We start from the raw sequence: 20,647 nt of genomic DNA, 5'->3' as shown, positions 1-20,647 counted from the left end.
TTTGAAAGGTCAGAGGGCTTGGCTGGATTAGAACCCAGAGGTCAGTGTCCTGCTTCTGGAGAGAAGATGGTGAAAAACCCTGGGGCAGACATTGTGGAAACAATGATCGGAAGACACCTAAGGCACACAGGAGGGAGATTATTTGCTCATGTCAAAGTGTGTCCTTGAGAAGAAGCCTCATGGAGATGCCTTTCTGGGAACAGAGGAGTTGGCTGGCATCATTTTCCTCCCTGGCCCCTCAGCATAAACACAGAGCCACTATATAAAGCAGCACAGTGTTGACACTGGCTGCCTAAGTGCTAATACCAAGCCCCAAACCCCTGCACTCTGGTGGGACAGCCCTTCTCAGTCATGCTTACTTCTGTTCCATTGTGGTGGGACTTTCACCCAGAAAACCAGCACAAACACCTGCCCATACATGTTTCCCAACCAGTAGATCATCAGTTCTGGTAGAAGGGGTATAAGGTCTCATTTCAAAAGCAAAACAGAAGATACACAACAGCAGAGAGCAAGCACCACACACTGGAGTCACTCCCTGAAGTGCCAGTCCCTAAGCATACATGGACCTCTTCTTCATAAGGCCATTACCCTCAAGAACAGGAGACATAACTGACTTTCCCAACACATAGACAAAGGCAGAGACGTAGACAAAATGCATGATGGAGAAATCTATCCCAAGGGAAAGAACAAAATAAGTCCATGGCAAAGTTCTAAGCAAAATAGATATAATTAACACACCTGATGGAGAATTTAAAGCAACAATCATAAGGATACTCACTGGGTTTGAAAAGGGAAGAGAAGAAATAAGTTCAGTGAGACCCTTATCACAGAGATAAAAGAATAAAACAAAAGAATCAATCAGAGATGAAGAATACAATAAATGAGATTGGAAACATGCTTGGTGCAATGAACACAACACTGATAGAAGCAGAGGAACAAATTAGTGACCCAGAAGACAAAAAAAAAAAATACGAAAAATAACAAATCTGAACAAAAGAGACAGAGATTATGCAACATGAGAATGGACTTAGGGAACTCAGTGACTCCATCAAATATAATCACATTTGTATTATAGGAGTCGCAGAACAAGAGGAGAGGAAAAAGGGGGCAGGAAATATATTTGAATAAATAATAGCTAAAAAACGTCCTGATTTGGGCATGAAAACAGATATCCAGATCCAGTAGGCGCATAGAGCTCCCATCAAAATCAACCAAAGCAGACCAATACCAAGACATATTATAAGTAAATTTGCAAAATATAGTGAGGACGAAAATGTCTTAAACCCAGCAAGACAAGAGAAGTCCTTAACTTAGAAGGAATCACCCGTAAGGCTGGTTGGACATTTCTCAACCAAAACTTGGCAAGCGAGAAGGGAGTGACATGATATATTCAAAGTGCTGAAAGGGAAAAATCTGCAGCAAAGAATATTCCATCCAGCAAGGCTATCATTCAGAATATAATGAAGATAAAGAGTTTCCCAGAAACAAAAACTAAAGGAGTTCCTGACCCATAAACCAGCCCTGTAAGAAATACTAAAGAAGACTCTTTGAGTAAAAAGGAGAGAGAAAAAGTGACAAAGACAAGAAAGGATCAGAGAAATGTCCAGGAACAACAACAAAATAAGTTACAAAATGGGAATAGATATATATCTATCAAAAATTACTCTGAGAGACATTGGATCAGATGGACTTGACAGATATATTTAGAACTCTGCATCCCAAAGCAACAGAATATACTTTCTTCTCGAGTGCAAATGGAACATTCTCCAAGATAGATCATATACTGGGTCACAAAACAGCCCTTCATAAGTTTACAAGAATTGAAATTATACCATGCATACTTTCAGACCACAATGCTATGAAGCTTGAAATCAACCACAGGAAAAAGTCTGGAAAACCTCCAAAAGCATGGAGGTTAAAGAACACCCTACTAACGAATGAGTGGGTCAACCAGGCAATTAGAGAAGAAATCAAAAAATATATGGAAACAAACGAAAATGAAAATACAACAATCCAAACGCTTTGGGACGCAGCGAAGGCAGTCCTGAGAGGAAAATACATTGCAATCCAGGCCTATCTCAAGAAACAAGAAAAATCCCACATACAAAATCTAACAGCACACCTAAAGGAACTAGAAGCAGAACAGCAAAGGCAGCCTAAACCCAGCAGAAGAAGAGAAATAATAAAGATCAGAGCAGAAATAAACATTATAGAATCTAAAAAAACTGTAGAGCAGATCAATGAAACCAAGAGTTGGTTTTTTGAAAAAATAAACAAAATTGATATACCTCTAGCCAGGCTTCTCAAAAAGAAAAGGGAGATGACCTAAATAGATAAAATCATGAATGAAAATGGAATTATTACAACCAATCCCTCAGAGATACAAACAATTATCAGGGAATACTATGAAAAATTATATGCCAACAAATTGGACAACCTGGAAGAAATGGACAAATTCCTGAACACCCACACGCTTCCAAAACTCAATCAGGAGGAAATAGAAAGCTTGAACAGACCCATAACCAGCGAAGAAATTGAATCAGTTATCAAAAATCTCCCAACAAATAAGAGTCCAGGACGAGATGGCTTCCCAGGGGAGTTCTACCAGACGTTTAAAGCAGAGATAATACCTATCCTTCTCAAGCTATTCCAAGAAATAGAAAGGGAAGGAAAACTTCCAGACTCATTCTATGAAGCCAGTATTCCTTTGATTCCTAAACCAGACAGAGACCCAGTAAAAAAAGAGAACTACAGGCCAATATCCCTGATGAATATGGATGCAAAAATTCTCAATAAGATACTAGCAAATCGAATTCAACAGCATATAAAAAGAATGATTCACCATGATCAAGTGGGATTCATTCCTGGGATGCAGGGCTGGTTCAACATTCACAAATCAATCAACGTGATACATCACATTAAAAAAAAAAAAAGAGAAGAACCATATGATCCTGTCAATCGATGCAGAAAAGGCCTTTGACAAAATCCAGCACCCTTTCTTAATAAAAACCCTTGAGAAAGTCGGGATAGAAGGAACATACTTAAAGATCATAAAAGCCATTTATGAAAAGCCCACAGCTAACATCATCCTCAATGGGGAAAAACTGAGAGCTTTTTCCCTGAGATCAGGAACACGACAGGGATGCCCACTCTCACCGCTGTTGTTTAACATAGTGCTGGAAGTTCTAGCATCAGCAATCAGACAACAAAAGGAAATCAAAGGCATCAAAATTGGCAAAGATGAAGTCAAGCTTTCACTTTTTGCAGATGACATGATATTATACATGGAAAATCCGATAGACTCCACCAAAAGTCTGCTAGAACTGATACATGAATTCAGCAAAGTTGCAGGATACAAAATCAATGGACAGAAATCAGTTGCATTCTTATACACTAACAATGAAGCAACAGAAAGACAAATAAAGAAACTGATCCCATTCACAATTGCACCAAGAAGCATAAAATACCTAGGAATAAATCTAACCAAAGATGTAAAGGATCTGTATGCTGAAAACTATAGAAAGCCTATGAAGGTAATTGAAGAAGATTTAAAGAAATGGAAAGACATTCCCTGCTCATGGATTGGAAAAATAAATATTGTCAAAATGTCAATACTACCCAAAGCTATCTACACATTCAATGCAATCCCAATCAAAATTGCACCAGCATTCTTCTCGAAACTAGAACATGCAATCCTAAAATTCATATGGAACCACAAAAGGCCCCAAATAGCCAAAGGAATTTTGAAGAAGAAGACCAAAGCAGGAGGTATCACAATCCCAGACTTTAGCCTCTACTACAAAGCTGTCATCATCAAGACAGCATGGTATTGGCAAAAAAACAGACACACAGACCAATGGAATAGAATAGAAACCCCAGAACTAGACCCACAAACGTATGGCCAACTCATCTTTGACAAAGCAGGAAAGAACATCCAATGGAAAAAAGACAGCCTCTTTAACAAATGGTGCTGGGAGAACTGGACAGCAACATGCAGAAGGTTGAAACTAGACCACTTTCTCACACCATTTACAAAAATAAACTTAAAATGGATAAAGGACCTAAATGTGAGACAGGAAACCATCCAAACCTTAGAGGAGAAAGCAGGAAAAGACCTCTCTGACCTCAGCCGTAGCAATCTCTTACTCGACACATCCCCAAAGGCAAGGGAATTAAAAGCAAAAGTGAATTACTGGGACCTTATGAAGATAAAAAGCTTCTGCACAGCAAAGGAAACAACCAACAAAACTAAAAGGCAACCAACGGAATGGGAAAAGATATTTGCAAATGACATATCAGACAAAGGGCTAGTATCTAAAATCTATAAAGAGCTCACCAAACTCCACACCCGAAAAACAAATAACCCAGTGAAGAAATGGGCAGAAAACATGAATAGACACTTCTCTAAAGAAGACATCCAGATGGCCAACAGGCACATGAAAAGATGTTCAGCATCGCTCCTTATCAGGGAAATACAAATCAAAACCACACTCAGATATCACCTCACGCCAGTCAGAGTGGCCAAAATGAACAAATCAGGAGACTATAGATGCTGGAGAGGATGTGGAGAAACGGGAACCCTCTTGCACTGTTGGTGGGAATGCAAATTGGTGCAGCCGCTCTGGAAAACAGTGTGGAGGTTCCTCAGAAAATTAAAAATAGACCTACCCTATGACCCAGCAGTAGCACTGCTAGGAATTTATCCAAGGGATACAGGAGTACTGATGCATAGGGGCACTTGTACCCCAATGTTCATAGCCGCACTCTCAACAATAGCCAAATTATGGAAAGAGCCTAAATGTCCATCAACTGATGAATGGATAAAGAAATTGTGGTATATATACACAATGGAATACTACGTGGCAATGAGAAAAAATGAAATAGGGCCTTTTGTAGCAACGTGGATGGAACTGGAGAGTGTGATGCTAAGTGAAATAAGCCATACAGAGAAAGACAGATACCATATGGTTTCACTCTTATGTGGATCCTGAGAAACTTAACAGGAACCCATGGGGGAGGGGAAGGAACAAAAAAAAAGAGGTTAGAGTGGGAGAGAGCCAAAGCATAAGAGACTGTTAAAAACTGAGAACAAACTGAGGGTTGATGGGGGGTGGGAGGGAGGGGAGGGTGGGTGATGGGTATTGAGGAGGGCACCTTTTGGGATGAGCACTGGGTGTTGTATGGAAACCAATTTGACAATAAATTTCATATATATATAAAAAAAATTACTCTGAATGTAAATAGACTAAATGTTCCAATCAATAGACATAGTGTGTCAAATCAATAAAAAACCAATATCCACATAAATTCTGCCTATAAGATACTCATTTTAGACCCAAAGACATGTGCAGATTGAAAGTGAGGGGATGGGGAAATATTTGTCATGCAAATGGCTGTCAAAAGAAAGCCAGAGTAACAAGCAATACTTATATCAGACAAACTAGACCTTGAAACAAAGACTGTAACAAAAGAGAAAAAAAGGATGCTATATGATAATAAAGGGAGTGTACAACAAGAAGATCTAACAATTGTAAATATATATGTCCCAGCTTGGAAGAACCCAAATGCATAAACAATAAAAAACATTAAAAGGAATTCATTGATAATAATACAAGAATAGTATGGGAGTTCAACACATTACATCAGTGGAAAGATCATCTAAATAGAAAATCAACAAGGAAACAATGGCTTTGAATGATACATTGGAACAGATGGACTTCTCAACTATATCCAGAGCGTTCCGTCTTAAAACAGCAGAATTACACATGCTTTTCAAATGCACATGGGATTTCTTCAGAAAAGATGATGTAATTAGGTAATGAAACAAGCATCAACAAATACAAAAAGAATGAGATCATACCATGTATCTTTCTTGAGCACAGTACTATGAAACTAGAAGTCAGCCACAAGAAAATATTTGGAAAGACCACAAATACATGGAGGTTAAATAACATGCTACTAAACAACTGAATGAGTCAACTAGGAAATCAAAGAAGAAATTAAAGAGTACATCAAAAGAAATCAAAATGAAAACACAATGGTCTAAAACCTTTGAGATGAGGCAAAATTGGTCCTGAAAGGGTAGTATCTAGCAAAACAGGCCTACCTTAAGAAGCAAGAGATATCTCAAATAAGCAACCTAACCTTACACCTGAAGTAGCCAGCAAAAGAATGAAAAAAGCCTAAAGCCAGCAGAAGGAAGGAAAAAATAAATATTAGAGAATAAATAAATGATAGAAAAACTAAAAAAAAATCAACAGAAAAGATCAATAAAACCAGGAGGTAGTTATTTAAAAATAATAAAAAAACTGATAAACCTCTAGTGAGACATCACAAAGGAAAGATAAATGACCCAAATAAATAAAATCATGAGTGACAGAGAAGAAATAAAAACCAATACTACAGAAATACAAACAATTATAAGAAAATATGAGAAACTACATGCCAACAAATTGGACAACCTTGAAGAAATGGATAAATTCCGAGAACCATATAAAGTATCATCAACTCTGAAACAGAGTGAAATAGAAAACTTGAACAGAGAAATAACAAAGAAATTAAATTAGTAATCAAAAAACTCCCAAGAAACCAAAGTCTAGGGCTAGATGGCTTTATAGGTAAAGTCTATCAAACATTTAAAGAAGAGTTAATACCTATTCTTTTCAAACTATTCCAAAAGTACAAAAGGAAGGAAAACTTCCAAACTCATCCTATGAGGCCAACATTATCCTGATAACAAAACCAGATGAAGACTCCCCTAAAAAGAGAACAAGAGTCAATATCCCTGATGAACATGGATTCCAAAATTCTCACTGAAATACTAGGAAACCGAATCTAACAATACTTAAAAAAAATCATTTACCATGAACAAATGTAATTCATTCATGGGTTGCAAGGGTGGTTCAATATTCACATATTAATCAGCATGATATATCACATTAATAAAAGAAAGAATAAGAACCATATGATCCTCTCAATAGATGCAGAAAAAAGCATTTGACAAAGTATAACATATATCATGATAAAAACCCTCAACCAAGTAGGGCTAGAGGGAATATACCTCAACATCATAAAGGTCATATACAAAGAACTCACAGCTAATGTCATCCTCAATGGAGAAAAACTGAGAACTTTAAGGTCAGGAACAAGACAGGGATGTTCACTCCCACCACTGTTAGGAACATAATCCTGGAGGTCCTAGCAACAGCAATTATACAACAAAAAGAAATAACAGTCATCCATATCAGCAAGGAAGAATTCACACTTTCACTATTTGCAGATGACTACATAGTCTATGGAAAACCCAAAAGACTCCACCAAAAACAATTGCTAGAACCGATATAGGAATTCAGTAAAGTTGCAGAAAACAAAATCAACATACAGAAACCTGTTGCGTTTGTATACACCATTAATGGAGCCACAGAAAGAGAAATTAAGGAATCAAACACACTTATAATTGCACCCAAAACCCATGAGATATCTAGGAATAAACTTAACCAAAAACATGAAAGATCTATACTCTGAAAACTACATAACACTTATTAACAAACTGAAGAGGACACAAAGAAATGGAAAAACATTGCATGCTCATGGTTTGAAAGAAAAAATATTGTTAAAATATGTATAATACCCAAAGCAATCTACACATTTAATAGAATTCCTACCAAAATACAGTGTTTTTACAGAGCTAGAACAGACATCCTAAAATTTGTTTGTAACCACAAAAAACCCTTAATAGCCATAACAACTTTGAAAAAGAAAAGCAAACCTGGAGGCATCACAATTCCAAACATCAAGTTATATTACAAAGCTTCAGTGATCAAAACAGTTCGGTATCGGCACAAAAACAGACAAAAAGATCAATAGAACAGACTACAAAACCCAGAAATGAGCCCACTACTATACAGTCAGTCAATCTTTGACAAACAAGGAAAGAATATCCAATGGGAAAAAGACTATCTCTTCAACAAATGGTATTTGGAAAACTGGACAGCAACATGCAAAAAAATGAAACTGGACCACTTTCTTCCACAATTTAAAAAATGAATTAAAATGGATTGAAGACCTAAATATGAGACATGAAAGCATAAAAATCCTAGAGGAGATCACAGTCAGTAACCTCTTTGACATTAGCCATAGCAACTTCTTTCTAGATATGTCTCCTGAGGCAAGGGCAACAAAAGCATAAATAAACAATTGGGACTTCATCACAATAAACAGCTTCTGCACAGTGAATGAATCTATCAACAATACTAAAAGACAACCTTTGGAATGGAAGAAGATAATCCAAATGACATATCTTATAAAGGGTTAGTATCCAAAATATATAAAGAAGTGATAAAATTCAACAGCCATAAAACAAACAATCCAGTTAAAAAATGGGAGGAAGACAGAAATAGGCATTTTTCCAAAGATATACAAATGGCTAATAGCCATACGAAAAGGTGCTCAACATCACTGATCAGCAGGGGAATACAGATCAAAACTACAATGAGATATAACCTCACACCTGTCAGAATGGCTAAAATTAACAATACGAAAAAAAAAAACAGGTTTTGGTGAGGATGCACAGAATGGGGAACCCTCTTGTACTGTTGGTGAGAATGTAAGGTGGTGCAGCTAATTTGGGAAACAGTATGGAGATTCCTCAAAATGTAAAAAATAGAACTACCTCATGGTGCAGCAATTGCACTACTAGGTATTTTCCCAAAGAATACAAAAATACTAATTCAAAATGATACATGCACCCTGATATTTACAGCAGCATTATATATAATAGTCAAATTATGGAAACAGCCCAAGTGTCCACCGACTGATGAATGGAAAAAGAAGATGTACACACACACACACACACACACACACACACACACACACAGGAATACTACTCAGCCATGAAAAATAATGAAATCTTGCCATTTAAAAGTATATAGACTAGAGATAGAGTCTATTATGCTAAGTGATATAAGTCAGTCAGAGAAAGACAAATACTATATGATTTCACTTATATGTTCAATTTAAGAAACAAAACAATTGAGCAAAGACAAAAGAGAGAAAAGCAAACAATGAAAGACCCTTGTCTATAGAGAACAAAATGATGGTACCAAAGGGTAGGTGGGTAAGGGGATTGAGGAAATAGGTGATGGGGATTAAGTGGTGCAATTATTGAGATGAGCACTGGGTGTTATATGGAAGTGTTGAATCATTATATTGTGTACCTGAAAATATTACACTGCATGTGAACTAACTGGACTTTAAATAAAAACTTAAAAAAAAAAGTTTACACTGTCTTTGACTATCTGTGAGAACTTAGGCAATTCTCCACCAAATTCCAGTTTCTTCATTTGTAAAATGAGGAAAATAACACTATCTTAACTTATAGATTATGTGTGAAGTATAAAGGATATAATGCATATAAAAAACTTATTATGTGTCTTCTGATAAATGTTTATAGAATGTTACTATCATTCTACTGTTCAACACTGCTATTTTAGCTACTATTCTATTTAACTCCTTTTCTCACTTTAAAAACATTATTTATTGGGGTGCCTGGGTGGCTCAGTTGGTTGGGCGTCTGATGTTGGCTCAGGTCATGATCTCACAGTTTGTTAGTTTGAGCCCTGTGTTGGACTCTGTGCTGACAGCTCAGAGCCTGGAGCCTGCTTCGGATTCTGCATCTCCCTCTCTCTCTGACCCTCCCCGGCCCACATTCTGTCTATCTCTCTCTCTCAAAAATAAACAAACACTAAAATATATATAAAATATATATATATATATATATATATATATATATATATATTTATTTATTTTTGAGAGAGAGAGAGAGAGAGAGAGAGAGAGAGAGAGAGAGAATGTGCACATCAGTGGGATAGGGGCAGAAAGAGAGGGGGACAGAGGATCCGCAGCAGGCTCCATGCTGACAGCAAGATAGTCCCATGAGGGGCTTGAACTCACGAACTGTGAGATCATGACCTGAGCCGAAGTTGGACGTTTAACAGACTGAACCACCCAGGTGTCTCACTCACTTCTTAAAAATACTTCTAGGAGGAATGCTTAGGCTTTGCATACATTTAATCCAAAATCCTCAGGGTTGCTAAAAAGATGTACAAATATATATCTACATACGCTGGAGATTTTCATAAGGGAATCTTACACTTATGTGTTACTTATTGTATATGTCATGCATTATACTACTATAACAGAGTATATCTAAATCCCATACAACCATAACTATATTCCAGCACTGGAGTGGTCTCTGGGCACACATAATAAAGTTCAATAGAAGAACACTATACTTTTAGTTCTGTTATTCAGGTAAGCCTACTTAGAGAACATGGTAACTTAACCTAAAGTTACAGTTGGAATAAATATTTTCAAAGTCTTAGTTATAGGAAATCAAGACGGAGAGAATATACAGACAAAAATAGTAAAGTGCAATCTGTGAATGGCAAACAGAAAATAATTCATTTCACCTGGAGTACACAGGCCTTCATGGGAAGTTTCAGAATAATTTGAATTAGATGACTTGATCTGCAGACCTCAGTGATCAGATTTTAATTGTTATTATATAGCAGTATGATTAATTCTACACATACGCAATAAAAAAGTGTCCCCATGAGGTCTATTTTTTAAACTATTCATCTGAACCTGTTTTCATTATCCAAAATAATAACTTTTAAACAGCTTTATTTTACCCCAATTTTTTAAGTGATGCATTCTTATTGGGGAATATTCAGAGGGTACATAAAAGTAAAAGTAACATTTTACCTTACTTATGTGTTAGTAAATACAATGTTTTAAAAGGAATGCAAGAGAAGCAGATGTTTCAGCAATGATATCCAAGTTATTTGGCCTTTTGCAAATCTAAACTGAGAGACTACTCTTGACTGTCAATTCAGTTCCTAAGCATCATTAATGTAAGATAAAACCTCATCTACATTGTCCCTTTTTCTAAAAATCACAACAGAAGACTCAAAGGAAGAAAACAAAATGAAACAAAACATTTCTCAATTGAAGCATCACAAGCCACAAGATAGTAAACAAACTGGAAAACTACAGAGTTCAAGTAGTTCAAGGTCAAGTATAAGAAAATGCTTAAGTTATATTTGTTTTCAGAAAATCAAATCCTCCTCCAAATTGATTTCAAAATATTTTTTAATTGTAGCCATCTATTTCAAACCTTATATTCCATAAATTATCAGTAGAACATAAAAGTTAAACTTCCTCCATGGGGCGCCTGGGTGACTCAGTTGGTTAAGCATCCGACTTCGGCTCAGGTCATGATCTCACGGCTCATGGGTCCCAGGTCAGGCTCTGTGCTGACAACTCAGAGCCTGTAGCCTGCGTTGCATTCTGTGTCTCCCTCTCTCTCTGCCTCTCTCCCCACTCACACACACACTCTCTCTCAAAAATAAACAAACATATAAAAAATTTAAAAAAAGAAATTAAAAAATAAATTAAAGGAAATTAAATTAAGAAATTAAAGAAAAAACAGAGACATACATATACCTATGTAAGTGAAGCTGTGCTTGATTCTGGAATGCATAATAAGTTTATATTTGCACCTGTAAGACACACGTTATAACAAACATCACATGACCTATAATTCAGTGAAACATGGAAAGTTTCTAATTTAAACATTGCTATAAATACAAACAACACTGGTGATTGTATCCAGATCTTTCTGTGGATGGGACTTCTTCCTGTCCTCCTTTTTTCTTTCTGCTACTGGACATTTCTCCTCTTCCAATGGAAACTTTCCAACTGTTGGCTACAGGACAAACTTGTCCTATGCCCTGTCTTTGTATGGCATGGTTTCCAGAACTACCATCAACAGACTTTCACTTTTGGACATGTCCCAGTGGACTAATAATATGAATCATTAATAACATGTCAATGAAAGCACATTTTACATATTCATATGTCTACTGCAGTGTTTTCTAAAAAATAAAGTTGAAAACTGGAAATAACCAAAATGGTTAATAACAGGTTATTGGCTATGTATAAACCATGCTGCATAATAAAATGTTGTACTATTAAAGTCATGAAGATTATTTAATCAAAAGTAAAGATAAACATGGTATATTATTATGGAAGAAAATTATAGTAAACACATATATGCTGTATTTTCAGTTTTTCGTTTAGAAAACCAATTAATAAACATGCACAGAAAAACCTAAATGCTATAAACCAAAATATTAATGGTGGTTATGGTGGATCATAGAAAATATTTATTTTTTTCTTTTCAAGACTTTCCTCAATTCTCCACAAATGAACACTATTACTTTTTATAATAAGTAGAGAGCAATGCACTTAAATATAGGTAAAATATAAATATTTTAAAAGAAAATATATATTATTACCAATTCCTCTCTTCTTCTTTTTTTAACCTATGCCAAACTGGCTTTTATTCCCACCACACTCTCTCCAAACAGCAGTTCCGAAGAACCAGTTGTCAGAGCTCACTTTTAATCCTCAGTCTTTATTTTACCTGACCTCATTTAATATCACAAATTTGATCACTCTCTCCACAAAAGATTTCCTTCAGGTGACTTCTAGGAGGACATCAATTAAATATCATTTTATGTCACTGGTCACTGCTCTGTTCCCTTTATTGGTTCCTCTTTATCTTACAACCTCTAAAATTGCAGTGTCTCATGGATCAGACTCCAGGGCTCTTGCCTTATTTTTCTTTAATCACTTCCTTGGAAATATCACCATTTCTCATGACTTCAAAGACCATTTATATGCACCAATGAATCCCAGATTTATATAGCCAGGTTGGACCTTTCCCAATAATACAGAGTCATGTATCCAAATACCTTTTTGGCACCCCTATTCAGAAAAAAAAACATAATAAAGGGCATAAGAACATGAACATGTCTAAATTGAAGTCCTTGCACCTGAACCTAAACTTGTTACATCTGCAGTCTTCCTCGTCTCTTTAAATCACAACTTTCTGTTCCCTGTTACTGCTGTCAAAAAAATGTCCCCCACAAAATGAGGAATTACTCATTTTTGACTCCTCTATTTTTCTTGCAAACTAAGCCTAATCAATTTCCAAATATTTAACTTCAAAATATATCAAGAATATGATCTTTTTTTTTTTTCAACACTGCTACCATCTAGTGCAAGCCACTACAATTCCTGACTGGATTATTATTCAAAAGAATCCTAATTGTTCTCCTGGTTTTCTCCTCTGATTGTCTACAGATAGTTTTCAAAACAGTTGCAAGAGTAATCTTTTCAAAATCTAGGTTATCAAAACATGTTATTTCTCTAATCAAAACTTTCCAGTGCCTTCCCATTTCAAAGTAAAAGTATTTATTTTTTCAAATTTTTAAACACTTATTCATTTTTGAGAGACAGAAAGCACAAGTGGGGGAGGGGCAGAAAGAGAGGGAGACAGAATCTGAAGCAGGCTCCAGGCTCTGAGCAAAGGCAGGCAGAGGAGTGGGACAGCTTTGTGGTGGCAAAAGGGGAAGGTATGAGGAGACAGTGTTGGGTTGGCAGAGCAGGACAGGAGCTGACTAGAAAGAGGGTTGTCTGAGACATAATCGGTGAGGCTGGGAGCATACCTGCTCTCCCAGGCTGGGTGTAAGGAATAAGGGAATCTGTCCTTCCAGTCCTGACTGAAGGTCCTACCTGCTCTGGGCTTCTGTTATCAACCTGATCTCATCTCCAAATAGTCTTCCTCTTGCCTACTCCACTCTAACCACTTGGTCTTCCTACTTTCCTCAAATTTTCCATGCATACAACTGCCATCAGAAATTTTCTGTTCTGTGCTAGAAAACCTCACCTCAGACCACTCACACTCTCATCTTGCTTCATGGCTCTCCATGTTTATCACCATCCTTCATTCGGAATCATTATTTACTTGTTTATTTATTGTTTTCCTCCCTACCTCTGGAATGTAAACTCCAGGACTCTAGGGCTATAGCTTTACATATATATTTTTTTTTCACTACCATATCCAAAATACCTGGAACAGTGTCTGACAGTAGTAGATAACCAATAAACACTGTTTGAATTAATAAAAGGAAACATAGGGAAATATCTTTATGACTTTAGGGAAAGTTTCTACACTTGATCTTAGCCAAAAGGCCGAGAAGCGATGGGGAAAGTTTCTTCAACAAAACACAAGGAGTTGAAGCCATGAAGGAAATTATTGATAAAAATTACTATATTATTTTTTTAATTCACTAAAAGACATGGTTTTAAAAAGTAAAAATAGAAGATTCAACTGTGACAAGATATTTGCATCACATAACTGACAATGGATTAGTATCTCCAATATTTAAAGAACTCATTAATAGAATTAGGAAAAAGATAACCCAAAATAAAGTGAAAAAAAGATGTAGAAGTTTTTTCAAATGGCCTATGAAAATTTTGAGCCTCATTAGTGATCACAGAAATTCAGTTTGAAACAATAGCAAGATACCATCTCATACCCACTAAATTGACAAAAATTAAAGTCTGACCATACTTAAAGTTGACTAGATGTGTAGCAAAGGAAATAATTATATCATGCTATTGAAAGTATAAGCTGAAAAAGCAAGTATAAACTGGTATGACTGTTTTCGAAAAAAAAATGTTATTATCTAATATATTTGAAGGGACATATCCTCATAACCTGATAATTCTAATCCTGATAAAATATACTGAAACAGTTTTCAGAGTGTGGCCTAAGGCCATGAGGGGTCGCTGAGGCCCATTCAGCAGGTCCAAAAGGTGACAACAAGTTTCATACCTAACACATTATTTGCCTTTTTTCATTCTCATTCTTGAAGAGTGTTCAATGGAGTTTTCCAGAGTCTACATGATGTGTAATAACACCACTGCTTTGATAGCTATAACAATGTGTGCTGTGTATTCTTTGTTTTAATTAAAACTGTCTCAGTTTTAACTCCTAATATAATAAGTATTGGTACATCTAACTCACATAAGCAAAAGTTCTTGTAGTCCTCTATTCTTAAGAGTGTAAAGGAGATTTAAAAAAAGTTTGAGAATAGCTGCTCTAGAGGAAAATATGTACACATGTATTAGGATGTTAATAAAACATTGTTCACCTTAGCTTTGTTTGTACTAACAAAAGATGGGGGAGGTTGTGGGGCAACCACATGTACACTGACAAGAGAATAGATAAGTAAACCGTGGTATATTCCTATACCCAAATGCTATATGAAAACAGAAGTGAAAATCTAGTATATATGCCAACATTGGCAAATGTTATAAACATAATGTTTGATGAAAACTAATTGTGGAAAAATTATTTTTTTATGATTCCATTTATATAATTGTTCAAAATTGAACAAAAGTAGATGATATATTTAGGGGAATCTCATGGAAAAATATAAAGGAAAACAGAGGTATGATAGACACAGCTCAAGACAGCGGTTACCTTTGGAGTGGGATAAAGAAGACGAGATCTGAAAAAAGTATATAGAACACACTATAGGGACACTGACAAACTTTCACTTCCTCAGTCTAGTGGTTAAGTTCATGGAATTGTAAATATTCCTTTTTTGTAAAGTAATCTCTACACCCAACTTGGGCTTGAACTTACAACACGGATGTCAAGAGTCTCAAGATCCAACAATTGAGCCAGCAAAGCATCCCAAAGTTTTAAATTCTTCTTCTTTATATTTTACATGCTATGTTTATGTATGTATGCTCTTCTCTGACCATGACATATTTTGTAATGGTTTTTTAAAATGTCTTTACCAACATTTAAAATTGAAGAAAGACAACTACTTGCCAAGAATTCGTGGTTTTTTTTTAAGTCTTTCTAGAAGGAAGGGAGTTGGGTCAGACTATATTCCATAGCTCTTGAAGCCCTATATGTTTATGCTTTTATTTTTTCTTTGTCCATTTCTGTATTACATTCTAACCTGCTCTAAAAATATAGATATCCACATCTCACAGTCTTTCTTAAACATTTAATTATTTCACCATGTGCATTGTATCTGAATACTGTCAATAATAACTGTCCATTTTATTGACATTATTGTATACCCCAGAATGATATTCCAGGCATTAAAAAGCAGTATGCATTACATTATGCCAAAGGCTCTTTTTATTCTCCCATGAAACAGCATTTGGCAATGATCTCTTGCTTGTTTTTCTGTATTATATAATTACTTATGATACAACACATAAGGTGATAGCTAATTAATAAAAAATAGTGTAAATTGGAATTTTTGATAAATGTGTCATTTTATAAGAAAAAGTGAAATATTTAGAATAAGTGAAGAATAATGTTAACATCTATTTGCCTGTTCTCAAGTTAACTCATAGTATTAACATCTCTCTTAAAATGTAGAAAAGGAGAGCCTAGTACTATAGATCTAGATTTGATAATCCTAAAACAGGGAGAGAGGGAGACAGGAAGAGACCGAGAGACATCAGGGGTGCAGAGGGAGGGAGAGAGGAGAGGTGGGAAGGATGGCAGGGGGAGGAAGATTTTGTAAGAAGCTACAGTTTTAATCATGAAGATTACTTCATGCTTACTGCCTATAATTGTTTGCTCTAAAATTGCATCAGTGTATGAAGAATGGATATAAAATGAAATATTCACAAACAGAATATCATAGGATAAGGCTTACAGAATCTTATTTTGATAATGCTTTTTTGGAAACTATTTTATGTCTCCCATGAAACATAAACCCTGCCAAGGGAAATCCTGCAACCTCTTTCTCAGTCTTTCAGTCCCCATCTAAATGGCAACTCTTCAGAAAAGCCATCTGTGAGCATATTACCAGAAGTAGCTCCTCCTGCTGCACCCACTACATAGTCTTATTGTCCATTATTGCACCTGGTATGTTTCTTTCCCAGCATATATCAAAGTATATGGTAATATAATTGTTATTAATTATCTGTCTCTCCTATGAGACTGCAAGTGCCAGGAAGGCAGTGAGCACATGTGCCTTGATCACCAATGTATCACCAAGTGCCTAAGATAAATCCTGGCATGTATTTAGCACTCAATAAATGTTTCTTGAAAGAGTAAAATACAATGCATTAATGAGTCCTCCTCCTGCTTTATTATTTACGCTAAAATATTTTTCTTTTGGTCCTCTGTTGCAGTTTCAATTTTGTTTTTGTGATATCTTGGGATATCATGAGTATAAATATTTGACAAAGGACCACACAACAAACTGCATGATGTATACATACCAACTTTTACATCAAGCACTATATAAAATCCCAACCCATCATTCACACACATAAAACTTATAAAACACTACTAGATGAAGGGATAAACAAGAGAATTTTAACTTATTCTAAAATACCCCCCAAAAAGGAACAAAGATTTCTAAGAATGGTCAAGAAAGCAACACACACACACACACACACACACACAAGCTGATAATAGACACATATAATCTGAAAAATGAAGTCATTCATGTTAAAAGAGTAAAGCCAATGTGTGAGAAGAAGATATTCATTTCTAAATTTGAGGCATTGCTTTGGCACAGAGTTGACAATGTCAGTTTACCTAAGGCAACTCAATCTCTTTTTTGATAAAAAAAAAAATAGTAATGCAAACTCAGACCCATAAGTATGCCTCATTTTTGCTGACAGATAATAAATATTGGGAAAAGGGCATTTTATATCATTCATTTTTGGAAAGTAGGAAAGATAGACATACCATAGGCATATATAGGTACAGTTGTTTAACCTGATGCTTTAAGGTACGCCAGACCAGATGATTCTGAGTTATCAGACTGTGGAACTCTTGTTTTACATTGTCACTTAGCACTTTTCATTATAGTGTACTTCATTTATTCTCTGTCTTTACCTAGACTATAAGTACATTAAAAGCTGAGAACATCTTTGAAATGAAACATAGTTAATGCCCTTAAAAATGTTAAATTCATAATAAATTATTGATTTTAGTGAATTTTGCTTACTTATTGAAATCAGAGATTTTTTTAAGTTTATTTTCTTATTTTGAGAGAGAGAGAGAGAGAGAGAGAGAGAGAATCCCAAGCAGGCTCTGTGGTCAGTCAGCGAGCAGAGCTCAATGTGGGGCTCGAACCCATGAAACTGTGAGATCATGACCTAAGCCAAAACCAAGAGTTGGTCACTTAACCAACTGGGCCACCCAGGTGCCCCAAAATTAGAAATTTTAGATGTTACCACACACAAACAGACACACACACACACACACACACACACACACACCTTAATTATGTGAGAGGATGGAGTTGTTAAATAACCTTATTGTGGTAATCATTTGGTAATATATATGTGTGTCAAATAATTACTTTATATACTTTAAATTAACATGTTATATGTCAATAATAATACAGCTGAGAAAAAAGTTTTATGAATCAATTAATGTATATATTGAGGCACTTTACTCATTAAAGAAATATAACTTTGGTAAATTTACATTGTCATTCTACCAAACAAAATGGTAGCATAAACTACTGTGAAGAGCTACTACTGCTGTTTGAATTTTTGTATAAAATTTAAGAAAAAAATTCAGACGCAAAATTAAGATTGGCATATTCCCAAGGGCCAGAAACAAAAATGAATTTCAAAGCCAAAGCTCTAACTGCGGTGGGTGGGGGGGGAGGGAAAGGCCATGAGAAATATTGTATTAAATAGAAGCATAAACACTAGGGTTTTAATATCTGTGTTGGAAAGATAATTTATGTCACAAACTTCTTGTACATGAAGAACTGGAACTGGGCTCCTTGAGTGAAGCTATGGTCCCATCTGGAAAACTAGGTCTTGAAAAACTTCAGCCTCTTGCCTAGAGGTATGACAGGGAAATGAGCTAACCGTGTCAAGCAAGCTATGGCTAGCCAAGTAGCATGCTGTGCCTTAACACGTGTGGGGACCCTATACTAAAAATTAATATTAGAACTTAAAATTTAGCAGAGGAAGAAAACCAGAAACCATTCTATATGGTATTCTACAACCCAGAACATCTGGAACTTCCAAAGAAAACAATGTTTGCTAACGGTGAGCTTCTAATTCATACCTTAGAAACTACAGAAATCAGAATACTCAGAAGGAGATTTTAAAATAAATATGTTCAAATGATCTTAGAAATGAAGAAAGGAATAAGCACCATAAAGCAAGAGGGGGGAGGAGAATGGCTAGATGAGAAAAATGAAACAAGCTTTGAAAAAGTAGAAAGTATACAAATTAAAATTATGAAATCTCAAAAAAATAGCGTAGTACTATTCTAAGCTCATCCCATACATTGTCATTTCATACTAAAATAAACCCATTAGACAGATGCTATTCTTATCTCCATTTTACAAATGATAAAACTATGTCACAAAGAGGCTATCACCCAGCTAGCAAGTGGCAGAGAAAGAACTTGAACCTAGAAAGTCAAGTCTTACAACTGCCACACTATTCTGCTTCTTAACAAATAACTTGTAAGGTTTACTACATACAACTGAAGACAGAATTAGTAAAATGGAGGAGAAATCTAAGGAAATTGATGATATTAAGGTGATATTAAGAAGAAATGCTAGAAAGAGTTTAAGAAGGGATTTAAGAGATGGATACTATGAAAGGTTAAACTTGGGAGGACAGAATGAGAAGGTTGCAAACACATCTTTTAAGGATTGCCGATTAAGAGACTACAGTGTTATAGAACTGGAGAATAGCATGAGTCCTCAAGATGGAAAATGCAACATAATGCTAAAATTCTGCCTGCTTCTTAACTAAAATAGAACCAGGCAGGCTTTCTTTATTGATAATATTAGAGAAAGATTGAAATACAGTGTACTCCTGTCTACTGCTTATCTTAAAAATTTTTTTTTGAATGTTTATTTTTGAAGGAGACAGAGAAAGGTAGAGTGTGAGCAGAGGAGGAGCAGAGAGAACGGGAGACACAGAATCCAAAGTGGGCTCCAGGCTCTGAGCTGTCAGGCTCAGAACGGGGCTCAAACTCACAAACCATGAGATCATGACCTGAGCCAAAGTTGGACGCTTAACCGACTGAGCCAACCATGCGCCCCTCTACTGCTTATCTTTTAAAGATATTTTGGTACGAGGGCTGGAATAATCTTCCTAGAAAGGCACTTTTATAAAACCACTCCCCTGCTCAGAGTTAGAAAATACCCCCATAGTCTTCATGCATAAATATAATCCCAATTTAACTTTTCAAGTCCTATATAATATAGTTCCATCATTTCTTAACTGGACTGAACTGGACCTGGCCATGTGCCAATCAAGCAAATAATGTCATTGTCATCTGCGGATAAAATTTCTTTCTACGTATTTAACAGCACTGTTTTCCTTGCCTTTACTTCTCTCTCCTCAATACCTAAATCCATAGAAAAGTTTGTTATCTCCTCTGACAACTATGGCCCACATTAATTGCTACCTTAACTGAAATCATAGGATCAGTATCACATGGACTAATACAAATTTCAGAAGAGTATGGCTTGAAGTTTAATGCTATGGTTCTGGTAACCTATGGCCTTAGAATTTGTTTCCAGAATGTTATGGTTTTAAGAATCTATAATTATAGGACTCCATATATATCCTGTAGTCCTAGAAAACCAGTATGGACTTCACAATGTAAATATGAGACTTTTTTTTTTTTTATTTATTTTTTTTGTATTTTATTTTTTTTTATTTTTTTTTATTTTATATATGAAATTTATTGTCAAATTGG

The 20,647-nt window shown here is 35.6% G+C and overlaps 1 protein-coding gene and 1 pseudogene across 1 annotated transcript in view; both read right to left on the bottom strand.

Annotated features, from left to right (window-relative positions):
* DIAPH2 (diaphanous related formin 2) overlaps positions 1–20,647 on the bottom strand; it is a 1,004,420-nt gene that overhangs the window by 435,857 nt on the left and 547,916 nt on the right. The window lies entirely within an intron of this gene.
* Positions 13,979–14,112, bottom strand: LOC124509737 (uncharacterized; annotated as a pseudogene).

The sequence above is a fragment of the Lynx rufus genome, unplaced genomic scaffold (genome assembly GCF_022079265.1).
Source record: "Lynx rufus isolate CCGP_SWC_20201006 ecotype Redwood Valley unplaced genomic scaffold, mLynRuf1.p SCAF_14, whole genome shotgun sequence".
NCBI lineage: Eukaryota > Metazoa > Chordata > Mammalia > Carnivora > Felidae > Lynx > Lynx rufus.
The sequence above is the reverse complement of the archived record's forward strand: the minus strand, read 5'-3'. Positions and strand labels throughout refer to the sequence as shown.